The sequence below is a fragment of the Drosophila ananassae genome, chromosome 2R, assembly GCF_017639315.1.
Source record: "Drosophila ananassae strain 14024-0371.13 chromosome 2R, ASM1763931v2, whole genome shotgun sequence".
In the NCBI taxonomy this organism is placed as follows: Eukaryota; Metazoa; Arthropoda; class Insecta; order Diptera; family Drosophilidae; genus Drosophila; species Drosophila ananassae.
Window position 1 is genome coordinate 2,855,868 of NC_057928.1, and position 14,695 is coordinate 2,870,562.

Consider the following 14,695-nt stretch of genomic DNA (forward strand, 5'->3'; position numbering starts at 1 on the left):
TGAAGATAATTCGCCACATGCACATCACTTACAGCGGATATTATACCGCGCCGTAAGCAGTGCCAACGATCTTGCCGAATCCTATGAGTAGACTCACACACTTCCCATTTCCTTTCCCATCCCAAAACACCATCTCACACCTTGCCATGCCGAGAGTCAGTCTGGATGGGGGTCCGGTATATATACTCTGCCCAGTCTCTAACGGAGGGCTCAGGATACTGTCCTTTCTCCGCAACTCGTGAGGCCACCTATGGATACTTTTAACAGTGACGCAAAAAACAGGATATCGGGATCTCCTAATTAAACCCATCAAACTGGTATTGACAAGAGTCTGGCCAAGGATCAAAGACGAGCGAGCACACCCGTCTGGTCAAATTTATTAGGCATTGTCTGAGGGGACCCCGCTCCAAACCGGAGCTGGCCTGCGGTAAGCCACCCACTACCGCCACTATGGCGGTATCTCCAAGCCTAAGTGTCATGATTCAGGTGCGGTTAAGGGCAGCGAACAAGTAAACTTGGCCAAAACAAGTTTACTTAGGCAGAGATGAGAACTGCGAGAAAGATTCTGTGGGGCCACGGAAAGGCCTAGTCGGCTAAGATATCAGAGTCTTAGAAAAAAGTGGAATGGGCGAAAAGCATACTCTCGGAGTACTGTACAACGCCAAAACTCACACCTCCAAAGCAAGAGCCAAAACCATAACCCAAAAGCAAGCGATCAGAGGATGTGCCAGGAGAACCCTCGCCAATGTGGCTGCGCACACAGCTGAAGCGGTCCTTTGCGAAGATTTCGAAAAATCGCATTCTGCTTGGGGTTATCGACAAAGGTAACCCCAACGACAAAATTCCAAGGGAGAAGAAGAAGAAGAAGAGGCAGCCCTAGCAGCAAAGTGCTTTGAGATCATGGCCAAGGAAGCAGACCCAATACTGTCTGCAAGGACGTATAGTAGTTTCAAGACAGCATTAAAGTCATAGTCATAAAGTCATAGTCATCTGCAATGAAGAGCGGTGCGCAGAGCTGCATAAAGCGGCAGTAGACGAGCTGGAAGAAGTCTACAAAGGCGCCAAGCTTGTAAACTGGTGGGACGTCCCGGATCCCGGCCTACATTAGGGAGCCTAGCCAAATCCTCACAATGCATCTCCTCACTACGGTAACCAAAAAGGTGTACAAATCGGACTCTGACGATGCAAACATTCCAGCCGCTACTCAAGAGGAACTGGTTTCAGAGTTAGGGGCTTCCGGTACCAAATACGGCTACAGCACCGACGCATCATTGCTTTGGAGAATGCCAGCGAGTCGGGTCACTGACGACGACCTCTCCGATGACGAATAAGCCGATGATGAAGAATGGTGTAGGGGAAACTGTCAGATTTCCTAACGGATTCTGCAGATAAACCTCCTCCATTATAAAATAGTTGCGTCGTTACTGCTCCATTTGTGTGAAGGATTCGATATAGTACTTGTCCAGGAACCATGGCTAGCAGGAGGAAGGGTTTCTGGACTAGCAACTATGGATTACAAGCAGTTAGTAGCTAGCTCAGAAGGTACAATTAGAGCCTGCATTTCAGCTAAGAAACACTTCAGCATATTTTTTTTAATGCGGCAGCTACCGTGAAGTTTCAGCCGACTCCAATGCGGGTACGCTCGGGTACGTAAGGAATCCATTGATCTGTCATTAGTACAGCCAAATGGGCCAAGTCTTTCGAGCACCATTGCACCACAGCCACAAGACTATCCACAAACCGTAAAGTTTGAGGAAACCTTAAAAGTCATCCTTAAAACTCTGCCCAAGAACAAAACCTAAAAGGCGGAATAGGCCACCATGGTCGTAGCAACACTCCAGACGGCTGGCAGAGCCCTGTTTCTTTTTTTTTTTTTTTATAAAGAATAGCATATAGAAAAATTGCCTACCATCAGTTGGAGTTAGATTGCCTGTGATGTCCCTGTGACCATAGATCTAGATAAGGCTTATTTTATACTGATTGACCATCTCATTCAGAGGTGATCTACAGTATGAAATTGTTTTCGAGATTCTGGTGACCTGATTGATTTAATAGCCGCTTGGCTGTCACTATATATTTTGACTACTCTTTGTGTGAAGTTGTATTTTTTTAAGTATTTTAATGTTTCCCTTATAGCTATCACATCGGCCTGAAAGTCGCTGCAGTGATTGGGTAGTCTAAAGGAGTCTCTGATGCGTAGCTGTTCGTTGTTGTAAGTAAAATGATAAAATACTACCCTTAGGTATTTGGCGCTGTTGTCAAAGGAAATCCTTTGTTTGTTTATTTTTGGGGCAGGAGGGGATCTCCTAATCTCCCAATGAAGAGAACTAGCTCTATTTTTTTTTCATTTGCAGCCTCCCATTTCCATTTTACATAGAATCTAGTGGACAGGTATGTAAAAGCAACGAGGGCATATTCCTTCTGAGAGATGACTCTCTGAATATTGATGATGAAATGAACGTGTGGGATGCGGGAAGTCTCGGTAGATTTACCCTTTTTACAGGCATGTTGTGCGCTAGAAATTTGGGGTGGGGCTAAGAGTGGATCTTAGATGGAGGCCTATGACTCTCTTTAGAGTCTTAAGCAAAATGAATGATAGACTGATTTGTGTGAAGTCCTTTGGGGTCGTGTGTGAAAACAATCCGTGATTAAAGGCACGGTTGCGGAAATATTCCTAACGTAAAAGATCTGTTAGATAAAAATTAATAAAACTCACTTCTTTCCATTCAAAAGGAAGAAAAAAAATCCAATAAACACATATAGATGTTACTATCAACATTAAAATAATTTTTTGGTATTCCATATTAAGAGATATAATCAAATTAATAAATCCAAGCAGAGATAATTCCATTTCAATCTGAAAATAAAATAAATTGTATATATATTATTATTTTGCTATTTTATTTATATGTATTATTTTGCTAAATTTTTAGGCTAATAAGAAAGGAAAGATAACTTCAGGCGGAGCCGAAGCTGATATACCCTTGCAGTTAGGTAGCAGCTTATATTATTAAAAATATATCGGATCGTATATAGATGGCCGATCCATATGAACAATTTTTCAAATCAATTTTCTAATAAAAATGTTGTAAATAGTCCCGCATCTTTGAAAATAGCAAGGTTGTGCCATTTCCGATAGTTCAGTTACAAGGTAGTTATAGGATATAGTCGATTCTTATGAAATTTGGTAGATCAGATTAGGTTGCCCAAAATGGAATCCGTAGAAGAATAGAAGTCCCATCCATATAAATTCTTGGAGCCAAGCCTCTTTAAAAATAGCAATATTGTGCTATTTACGATCATTCAGTTATATGACAGTCGGCCGATCATTGTGAAATGAAGATAAGATTGGTTGGCCAAAAATAAAATCTGTGGAAAGTCCTAACCCCTTAACTTAAAAAAAACCACAGAGTTATGGCATCTCTGGTTCCAAATGGGATTTTTTGGATTTGATGAGTTTGTTTCGGTACCATGGTTCCCATGGTGGTACTATCTAATTCAGGATGAACATTATATGTTATATTTAAAGATAATCATCTTGACTTACATGGTCACCCAGATCTTCTGTTGCTCAAGTGATTAAGTATCTGTGATAAGTTACAATTATTAGTATCTCCTGCTTTGGCTCTTCTTCCCCCTATTCTGCGACTTTTCTAGTTTCTGCGAGCTTTTACGAGAGATGAGGTGCACGTGTTCTGGGTGCACGGGTCAAGGCTAGGCTTAACAAAACTCATCCTAGTGCTAATGCTTAACCATAATGAATTCAATAACACTGTGCGACAAAATTTAAGAAAATCTTTGTTAAATTTCTTTTTTGATTGTTTTCGGTTAAGGTGCATAAATTATGCACAAAAATATCTATGCAGCAGTGATAAGATTTCAATTTTTTTTTGTTATATCAATCGTTTTTAGCTACTGGTGTACAAATAGTTAATAAAAAATAAATTTAAACAAATTATTATTTTTTTTGTTTACTTTCAATAAATATTATTTTTTAAAAGTGAAATTTTTCCTTGCTTTTTCAGAGGTATCCTTGCTTAACAAGTTCCATACGAAGTCGCTTTTTTTGTATAGAGCTGGGAGAAAAAATTTTTAAGCCATTGTGATAAAAGCCTAACGGTATATTTTCTTCAAATGATAATTCAACTTGCATGAACGCTTATAACGGTAAAAAAATATGTTCCCAATATATGATTATGAGGCTAGGAAATATGCAAAAATTCGCGTTTTTGGGACATTTGAATGTGCGTAAAAGCTGATTATGTATTCTCGCGCGGTTGCCACTGCATACGTACAACCCACCTCCCGTCGACCCGACCGAGGGACGCTGCCGCGTGATGTACGGCTCGAATCGCGGGAATAAATCCGAGATAGTTAAGCGAAAAGTAGGAGAAAGATATCACGAGGAAGAGTGTTGCACAGATAAGGCGGTTAATATAAGCGATTTAAGATTGTTAGTAGAGCAAAGTGACAAGATGTGGTAGAGACCATTGTAGTCCGAACCTAATACCCTGAACGGATCGTGTTGGGCATATGTCGAACTACAATGGCTGAGAAGTAGAGGACGAAAGTTTCTAGTCCTTCTACTAGGAACGTTAAAATTTAAGCGTGTTAGTAAATGCTGGCTGTCTATATTTCCATAAGTATAGATTATGTTGATTATGTATTGATATTAACAAATCCATAAACTTATATCTTATTTTGATTAGTAGACGTGAAAAATAAGAAAAAATAAACTAAACATTATTTTTCGCACAGTGTAATTTTAACAGCTACATTCACAAACTTCCACAAAAAGGGTATTTAATGTAGCATATGATAATACATAGAGGGGCAGCTATTTCGTAGCGTTAATTAACATGCGCAACTGTTGATGACCAACCGCAAAAAAAAAATTGAATTATGTATGCGAAGACTTACTGAGCCAACTATTCCAAAGTACTTTTGAATAACTTCACATGACCAGACTATCATTAAGCCGTGGAAAGTCTTAATACTCTCAAGATAGCAAGCCCAAGTACACAGACCCAGCTCTAAGGCTAAGGACAAACCTTTCCCAATTACCCACAACCCATGGCTTCTTTAAAAAAGAATAATGCACTTGGACCAGCACAAGTGAGGAATCTCCAGCTATGCTGTTGGCTCTTCTCTGCGTGGCCCAATTAGTGGGATATGTGTTTATACCCAAACCGTCGTATACGGCCTCAAAAGACATTAAGCCTTTCAGTCTATCATCCTTCCTGATTAAGACTCTAGAGAAAGAGCCAAAGGCTTCCACATAAGATCTACTCTTAGCCCAACTCTCATATCCATCTCACTAATATTATCTCAGAAGCTTTATCTCAGAAGAATACGCCCTCATAGCCTTTTTATACATAGAAAGGGATTTCAACAACTTTTTCCCAAGCACCATAACCTACACCCTGACGGTTCTTGGCTGGTAATTTGATTCTGTGTAAGATGGAAGAAGGTACCTGCAGCCTTTCATATGCGGAAGACTTTGTAATCGTTTTCACGGGAAATTATCACTATTCACGGGAATAATCACTATGTGAATTCATGATCGCAAAAATAAAAAAAAAAACTAGACAACTGATCAAGCAGTAACGGCCTGGGATTAAATGCGCAAAAAAAACAGGCTTAGTTCTTTTCAGTAGGAGTCTAAAATCCCACTTCTTGTCCCTCCAAGACTAAACAACCAAAGGATTTCTTTTAGCAATAACGCCAAGTAAGCTAAACTCGAACCTTAAAATACTCAGCCTAATTGATTCAGGACTAGCTGCAAGGCGAAGGAAGTAGCAATCAGGCTGACTCCTTAAACCCCAGGCACAGAGAACTCACCAACGGCTCCAAACCAAACAATAAAGTAGGAGGAGGAGTATACTTCGAACAATTAGGCATCAGAACCTCCTTTTAACTACCGAATCACTGCAGCGTCTTCCATGTTGAGGTGATAGCTATTAGGGAAGCACTTAAATATCTCAAATTACCATATACAACTTCAAACATTAAAACTCTACATTAAAAGGAATTTTAGAAATGGTTTTTCAATATTAATATAATAATTTTTCAATATAAGTCTGGTTGTTCACTGATTAAAAATAAGCTGGCGTTAGGACATCAAGGTCAGCAGGATCTTTTGAAAGAGACAATAAAGGCCGTGAGGCCGTAATGTGCCACCGCAGAGTTCGCAGCTCCTTAAATCCAAAAACTGACGATCCAACATCCCGTTAAAAATGTTGTTTTGCAGTTTTGACAGCCACTTCCCAGAGCCCACGAAAATGCGGAGATCGAGGCGGAATAAAATGACACTCGATGGACTCAATCGCGCAAAATTTCAGAAACGCTCGTTGATGCTCATCGCTTATGAAGAGTTGGAGCTGCTCCTTTAGCTCGTTTTTAGCTCCAATAAAATTAGTTGCATTGTCAGACCAAATGTGTTGTGGCTTTCAGCGTGTGCGTATAAACCGTTTTAAGGCTTGCAAAAACACAGATGTGGATAGATCCTTTAGAAGCTCTAATTGCACAGCACCACGCGACAGGATGTCTGCCGGGTTCAAAGACGTATCAGCATTCCATCGTTCTGGTCAACTCCTGAATTGTCGAAACCCGATTGGAGACAAAAACATTAAAACAAGAGGGCTCCTCCTGAATCCATGACAGGACTAGCAGAAAAACTTCCCCTCGTAGACCTTCAGCTGAGCTACTTCCGACATAAGCTGAGCCAGCAACTCCGCTCCAGATAAATCCAGTTTCGGAACCGTAATAGTTTTTAGAGGTGCGACTCGGGACTTCGAGCAGAGTAATTGACTCTCTGACCTTGTACCCTTTGATACGACATAAATGTAAGCACCGCCATCAGAAAACCGTTAAAATGACTCCCATTCTACTTCCGGCCCGTCAGAAAGCACTTCAAAAAATTGGCACTACATTTTCAACCGAAAATGGCCTTTGGCGAGTATCTCCGATGTTTGCTGCATTCTGTTGATATCCTTAACTATAGAGATATTTCTGGAAATTCTGGAAATTAGATCACTGTCAGCTGATGCATTGCTGAAACTGATAAAAATGAGGCAGGACAGTATCCAGTTTGAAAACCTGCAACTCATCCTGGGTGGAATTCCGTTAAAGAATGCACTATAGATAGATGTCCTCGGGGAAATTCTAACGTATCGGTACATCCAGTGGTTGGTTAAAGAACTGTCCTCGTTCAAAAAACAGTGATGTGGTAGGAAATATTGTCTGGCGGGTCGTGCACTAGGCGGGACTGGAGACATATGCTCCAAATCTAAATTCCCCTTTAAGAATGCAGCATACTGATCCTTTAATTGAAGCTGACTTTAAGCGGAAGCCTCATAGAGTAGGCGCCGGACTCGAACTGAGTAGAATTTTGCACGAAATGCTCCTCGCAATCCAACTCCTTCTTCGTCCACTTCACATAGAGCTCGGCCCAGTCTTCGATTTCCAAAAATTTACGGAGCAGACACTCTAAACGCTCATCCAGCTGGCTTGGGCTCTTTCCAACGACCTTGCGGGCTGTGGCCACGAACGACTTTCTCTCCAGATGTGAACCCCCCACACACATCCCATCCAAACCGGGTTTTCTGCAGCAATGGTAGCCCAGTTGAGAGCTGAATTTGCCCAAACACAGCAGCTCATAGAATGGACTGGCTCCGATACGTTGCGGTCGGAAAAACATGGAATAAGCCAAGGTGAAGTTAGACGGAATATTCCAACTGGAGTAATCCAAGCTAAAACTCGGCTGGAGGTCCGTGATGATGGCGGCGATTGGTTGATGGTCGACAACGGCCGAATATTCGGAGCAATGGGATCGTAGGAACACATCAACATCAAATGAAATCCGGGTACGATGCATTTTTACCTTCCTTCCACTTGGCCTGGGTAGCGGGGTCCAACCTTTAAAGGAGCACCTGCACAATATGCAGCCGGCCATCTGAACTGTCGCCCCCAAATTTTTCAAGGTCTGCATATGGGCATTGAATTTATCTGATAGCCTTCACCTTCCAGTAGATTGAGGCCCAGAATCTCGTTCACATGATTCTAAAATATCAACCTACGATTATTCAATCGTTTCTCCAGAAGATGTACTGCGACATCATAATTCTCCTCGAAAATTTCTAAGGAACGGGACTGCGTCTAATGCTGAGTCCCGAAGGCAAGATCGTAACCTCTGAAGCTTTTCCACCTTACTTATATAAGGATTACAGCCCACGATTGTTTAAAACACCGAGTGAAACTCAGTCAATTCCGAATATCCTCCGCTAAAAGTTGGAAGGTAGGACTGAGCGCTGTATCCACCTGAAGACTGGAAACTCCGTTGGCAAGGGTGGAATGGGCAGAAATTCGAGAAGAGCGCAACGACGTCTCGAGCTCGATTTTGGCATGCATCGTCGCTACAAGTTCAGAGATGGTCCATCCAAAGTCGCTGCTGAACTCCGAAATATTCCATTCTTTAAGCTCCCCGTGTATGGCCTTGAAGTCCTTGAAGGCGATAAACAGGCTATGACGCACATGGAGCATTGCATCTTACACCTTGGACACTGGCTGGAGGGCTCTTTTGATCCTCTTCAAATCCTGAAGGATACCCTTCGCCTAAAAATGGTACTACGAGCTGGAGTGTGTTCCCCTGTGACGGCGCTGGAGTTCATCGCCACAACCGTACACTGAGTTATTGATGTATATATGAATGCTTTTGCGCCGCGAATGCACTTGCAAGTGGAACGATTAGCGGACCGGATAACAATTGTATTGTATGTCTATGAATTTATTTATATTAATAAACGATTTATAAATACAAAAAAAACTGGTTTTACTTTATAAATTTATAAATAATAACACTTAATTAATTTTATTATTTTTAAAACGTTACAATATTGTTTATTTACGGGCGCATATGAAAATGGAATGATTTTGTCTCATTCCATTTTCATATGCGCCCCATTGCCATATGCTCCAATTTATGATGCGTTTGCATCTGAGATAAAAAGCGAGAGTGAGCCCGTCTTAGAATATGGGCTGAGCGAAAGCTCGCTAGTTTAATGCTACATATGAAGCACGTTAAAGTCGAGCGGCCGAGAAGAATCGGCTTGCGGGCAACAATAGTGAAAGATTAATAATGATAATACAAACTATACTAACTATAAGCGCACCTCAACCAAAGAGAAAAAAGATTTGGAAGTAGCCTTTGCCAAGGTAACAACAACAAAGACTCTAAATGGTGTTTTCGGTAGAGGCGTTGACGATCAACTCATCCCCATAAACCAATGGAAGAAGGTTTTAAACTAGCTGATGGATGGCGATTTCCCACCCGATTGTGTAGATGAAAAAAAAAAGCGGCGGACTACAAGACAATTACAATCAAAAATCATGAAACTGGGCATCCTCGCAGTAAAAGAATAAATCGTAAAAAAAAGTGTCCTGAAATTTTTCCAGCAGATCCCGCCTCCGATGCAACGTCCCACCAACCCAGGAAAAAAGTTCCTGATTCAAGAATTAAAATCAAGTTAAAAAAAATAAACATTTTTTATATACTAAACAAGGTCGCCTTCAAACCCAAAGCTAGCAAGTTGTCGCACACGACCACCAAAGATTAAAGACTTAAGACCCTCGATTGATTCAGAGGCCTCCACTCAAGGTCCACCTTAGCTCATTCCAACATCTTATACACAGTGTGCCTACAAAATTTTGTTTACATGTATATCTTTCTGTCATGATTAAAATAACATTACAACATTACATTTTTCTGTGCTTGCGGAGTAGTGCTATTTTTGTTTTGTTTATTTAAACGAAATTTATGTATTTATTATTAGTAACCTCCAAAGAAATACTCAAAATATTGGCTCAATTCTTAAACGCTATGGCCCAGACACAAAGGAAAGGTCATTATTTGTAACATATTATTGACCAAAATTAGCCAACCATATTCATTGATAAATTAACGTCCCCCATGTCTTCCGCATCCTCTAATCTGCCTCCCTTCTTCTTAAAGTGAACGGTAGTTTTTTTGGGCGTACTGCGATTTTATTTAATATTTTTAAATACCAATTTTATATATTCAAAAACGCTTTGAATAACCTAATAAAGTTGTTAGTTTTCTCCTAAGCTCCTTTGCTCAGCTCTGCTTCTTAATCTTATTGTATATCGCAATTATTTTACACTATTTACTAACTCTCACAAATCGCTTTCTCTAAGCTTCCTTTTTCGATTCTCTAGCACAGTGGTTTAAGGTACTTTGATACAAGAATCAAAACTCATAAATAAATTATTAATATTATGGAGTTCAAGCTTATCTGTGCTTTTAAGACTTGTAATAAGACAATGACATCATCCCAGCCTACCATTCACTGTTGGCTCTGTGAAAACGTTGTACTCGCAAAGTGTGACGGGTTCACAGCCCTTAGTTTGGGATGCCATTTCTTGTAGGTCTGGTTATCACATTTACTGTGAATGTTGATGGGCTGTTCAGGACGAAATGAGGTCATTCATGAGAAGGACAATAAGTGGATTTATAGAGTTGGTTAGCGGTTTCGCAAATCTATGACCAACTCTGTGCGCTTGATTCACAATTTAGTAGACTTCAATAGCTAAATTAGTCTCCAAAGCGAAAGAAATCCGCTTTAAGTGCCTGTGCTTGTGCCAAAAAATCTTCAGCCTGCTCAGTTGGCAATTATGTATCCGATTATATCTTTGGCCACACCAAGGGCCAGATAAATTCCGCTTCAGAATATCTCAGTGTAAATGAGCAATTGCCGATATGCCTTAAAAGACCCCCCGTACCAACTGATGTTGCAGTATTAGTAAGTGTGATACCAAAACTCTTGAAGGTTATCCGACCATCGAAACATATATTTATTTCCCGGCTTGCCCCTGACACTTCTGAGGAGATTGAGGACTACGTAGCAAACTACGAAATTGTATTCTAATCGCTTCTAAACCATCGATATATACCACTTTTGGACGTGATCGATCTCTGCGACGGGAAGGAGGGGTGTTAACTGATGACATAGTGACGTAGAGTTTCTTTGCCTTAAATTCATCTTGTCCGGATAATCTTTATACGTTACCAGTTAACAATAACCCACGCACCACATAGGCTTTCTGGCAAATGCCTCCAATAATTTCAGCACCACGCAGATTTCCAAAACAAAAAAAACCAAATAGAGGATAAATATACTCGAAGCTGTTAACATCGGAGGATCAAGGCGGCGGAGCCAAAGTTGCTATACCCTTGCAGTTGTGCCATTTTCGATCGTTCAGTTATATGGCGGCTATTGGATATAGTTGTCTGATCCCTATGAAATTTGGCAAATCAGATTATTTTGTCCAAAATAGAGTCCTATCTTTCTAACTTAAAAAACACCAAAGTTATGGCGTTTCCGATCAATCAGTTATACGGCAGCTATAGGATATAGTGGACCGATCCCGCCCGTTCCGACTTATGTACTACCTGCAAGGAAAAGAAGGATATGTGCAAAGTTTCAACTCGATAGCTCTAAAACTGAGAGACAAGTAGAAATCGACAGACAGACGGACAGACTCCTTCACTGCGTTGCACACTTTTGACCAAAATTATAATACCCTCTGCAAGGGTATAAAAACTAAAGAACAAACAATCTGAGTCAGCAGACTCAAGGGTGGGTGGCCCTGGCATTAACATTAGTTTTAGCACGTCCATAACATTGGATTTAATTAACCTTCCTTAGTTTCAATTATGTATAATTTACCATCTTATATAGGAATTGTTCTTCTGAAATAAAGATAGTTGCGAAATCAGGGTGAACCGTCTCGTTACTTAGTGTCTGAACGACGGCACTTAAAATCAACCTACTTCGAGTGATCCTGTGTAAAACGGTTTACAAGTAGGACTCTCTGAAAGCTACTTACTTCGCGTGGCTCCAGTGTAAACGGACCACCAGTAGAACTTTCAGTGTTGCTCCCGCGAAACAGACCACAAGTAGGACCGGCCGATAAGGAATCAGCCGAACCACCATACTATCTGTACTTGAGAAGAACCAGTACTTGAAGTCAACTGCAACACATCAACTGCAGCCTGATCACAGCAAGCACCTGGTCAACCCGAGCAGTCCCTTGCAGAATTCAGGTACGTTTAGCCGGAACCTTTACACGTTCCTTTGACTACGACTCCGGGACCTACCGTTATGCCCGCGAGTTCAAGTTCGACGTAGTGGCGCATAACGCTCTACGGACAGTGCAAGCCAAAAAGCTACTTAAACTTACAAAAATCGCAGAAATGGAAGTAACAACAAGCGAACATAAAACGTTGAACTTCTCTAAGGGAGTTATTTATTGTAACGACCTTATTTATATTGACAAAGACATTATTCTACATAAAAATTCGCTCACCACACTTATATCAGGAACCCATATCCCTCTATCGGACCCCCGGATTAGTCATAACAACTCTACCATCAAGCCAAACTCTCCAACATCATCACCACCACTATAACGACAAACTAGAAGACATGGATTCTGACTGCATAACATCAGAAAACTAACTACACCATACTCGTCACAACTCACATAAGACCCACTAAAAATAAAAATCTTCCATAAAGATAAGTCTAAAAATCTAACAACGAATTTTAAAGCATCTAAGACTAAGGCCAAAGCGTTAAACAATAAAAAACACGCTAAAAAGAGCGACAGCGAATCCATATAGAACCTTAAGTCCTAAGTAAGACTTAAACTTAAACCGTTAACACTACAAATAAAGTTAAGTTAATTTTCACTAGCTTTAATTTTCACTAAAATGTCATTAACAGTAATTCAATGGAACTTAAAAGGATATATAAAAAACTATATATAATAACAAAAAATATTCACCGCATAAAATTTCCCTCTAAGAGACCCACTAATAATATAATATACCAGCCCCAATAAACTACAAACTATTAACAAACATAGCAACCAACAGATTTGGCGGCGTAGCACTTTTAGTTCATAAGTCAATTCAATACAGTACCCCTAACATCACAGACGGCCTAGGAACAGTAGCCATAAATATACAATCTAAACTTAAATTAAACATAAATTAAACTTCGAAATACATATCTTCCACCAAAAACATTACTAACCAGACACTTTAAAACACATTTAACACACATCAAGCACCCTCACTAATTATGGGGGATTTCAATGGATGGAATCCTTCCTGGTACTCACCAACAATAAACACACGAGGAAAAATAACTTAAAGATTTATTGACAATGCACACCTTATTCTACTAAACGACAAATCTCCCATTTATTTTTCAACTCACAATACTTACAGACACATCGACCTCACACTCTGCTCTCCAATTTTGGCCCCCCACGCTAAGTGGGAAATACTTAACGACCTCCATAGTAATGACCATTTTCCTATTATCATTACCCTATTTCCATTAACTAATACACAAAAATTCAACAAGCCCATCTTTAAGCTAAAAAAGGCCATCTGGGAATAGTACAATCTACTTATCTAACAATCAAACGCAAAATACCCAACCTCCCAAAACGTAAACAAAGAAGCAGCCCCAATTAACAGAATTATTTTATCTAGTGCAAACCTTTCTATCCCACAAACTTCACCGAATACCCGTCCATACATGGTTCCTTGGTGGAACAAACACCTCGACCAACTACGAAAACAAAAAAAACTTGCTTGGAAAAAATTAAACCGAATAATTACAATAGAAAATATTATAGATTATAGGCGCAAAAATGCTAAATTTAGGTTCGAAATAAAAAAAAGTAAAAAATAAGCTTCCAACTCTTTTACCTCTCCCAAACCGCTACCAAAATTTGGTTCAATATAAGACGCTTCTGCGGACTTAACCCAGAAAAGCAAATTCATGCGATCACAAACCCACATTACAATGAGACAACATTAGCCAGCCCATTAAATTTAACTGTAGTATGTATTACAGCACTACTCAATGTCGCGAAAGCAACAGTCATAGCCAAAGTAGACTACGGGCTGTTTCTATACAAACACTCTCCTAAAAATATTTTAAACAAAGTAAAAACACCGTTTAACTCAGCAATAAATAACTTTTTTACGAAGAAAATATTCCTCCACTATAAATGAGACGAGACCTTCAAACTGCCAAACTATCTCAAAACAATTTTTTCTAAAAAAACCCCAATTCACAAGTTTATCAAGCATAAAAAACCAAGAGAAAAACGCCACCAATAGACCAGACAATCCCAGAAACATACCGAAAACTATTTGAACATACAAAGAATGAATTTAAACCACATAATCTTAAATTCATCGACGTTGTTCAAGCATTGAACACGATAAGAATTCCAAACATAGAATGTCAAGAGATCGGACTCATGGGAATAAGTAATCAACAGCATGGTTTGAAAACGATCTCCTGCAGTCTAAACAAATATGTATGTGGTGCACTTGAAGCACTTAAGAAAGGGTCACATAGCATGTCAGCATGCAGTCCGTTGATAAGTAGTTTTAAATAGATTTAAGGTTTTCATGTATCTTTCTTGTAAGAAAAGTGTATGAAATAAAAAAATTTTTGAAACGGAACTCATTGGAGTAACACCATTATTTAAGGGGTGTTCCTCTTAACAGACGGTTTAAAAATGAATGGCACAATAACGTATGCCATTCCAACAAAAACAAATATTTTAAAATATGGCACACTGCCCCATT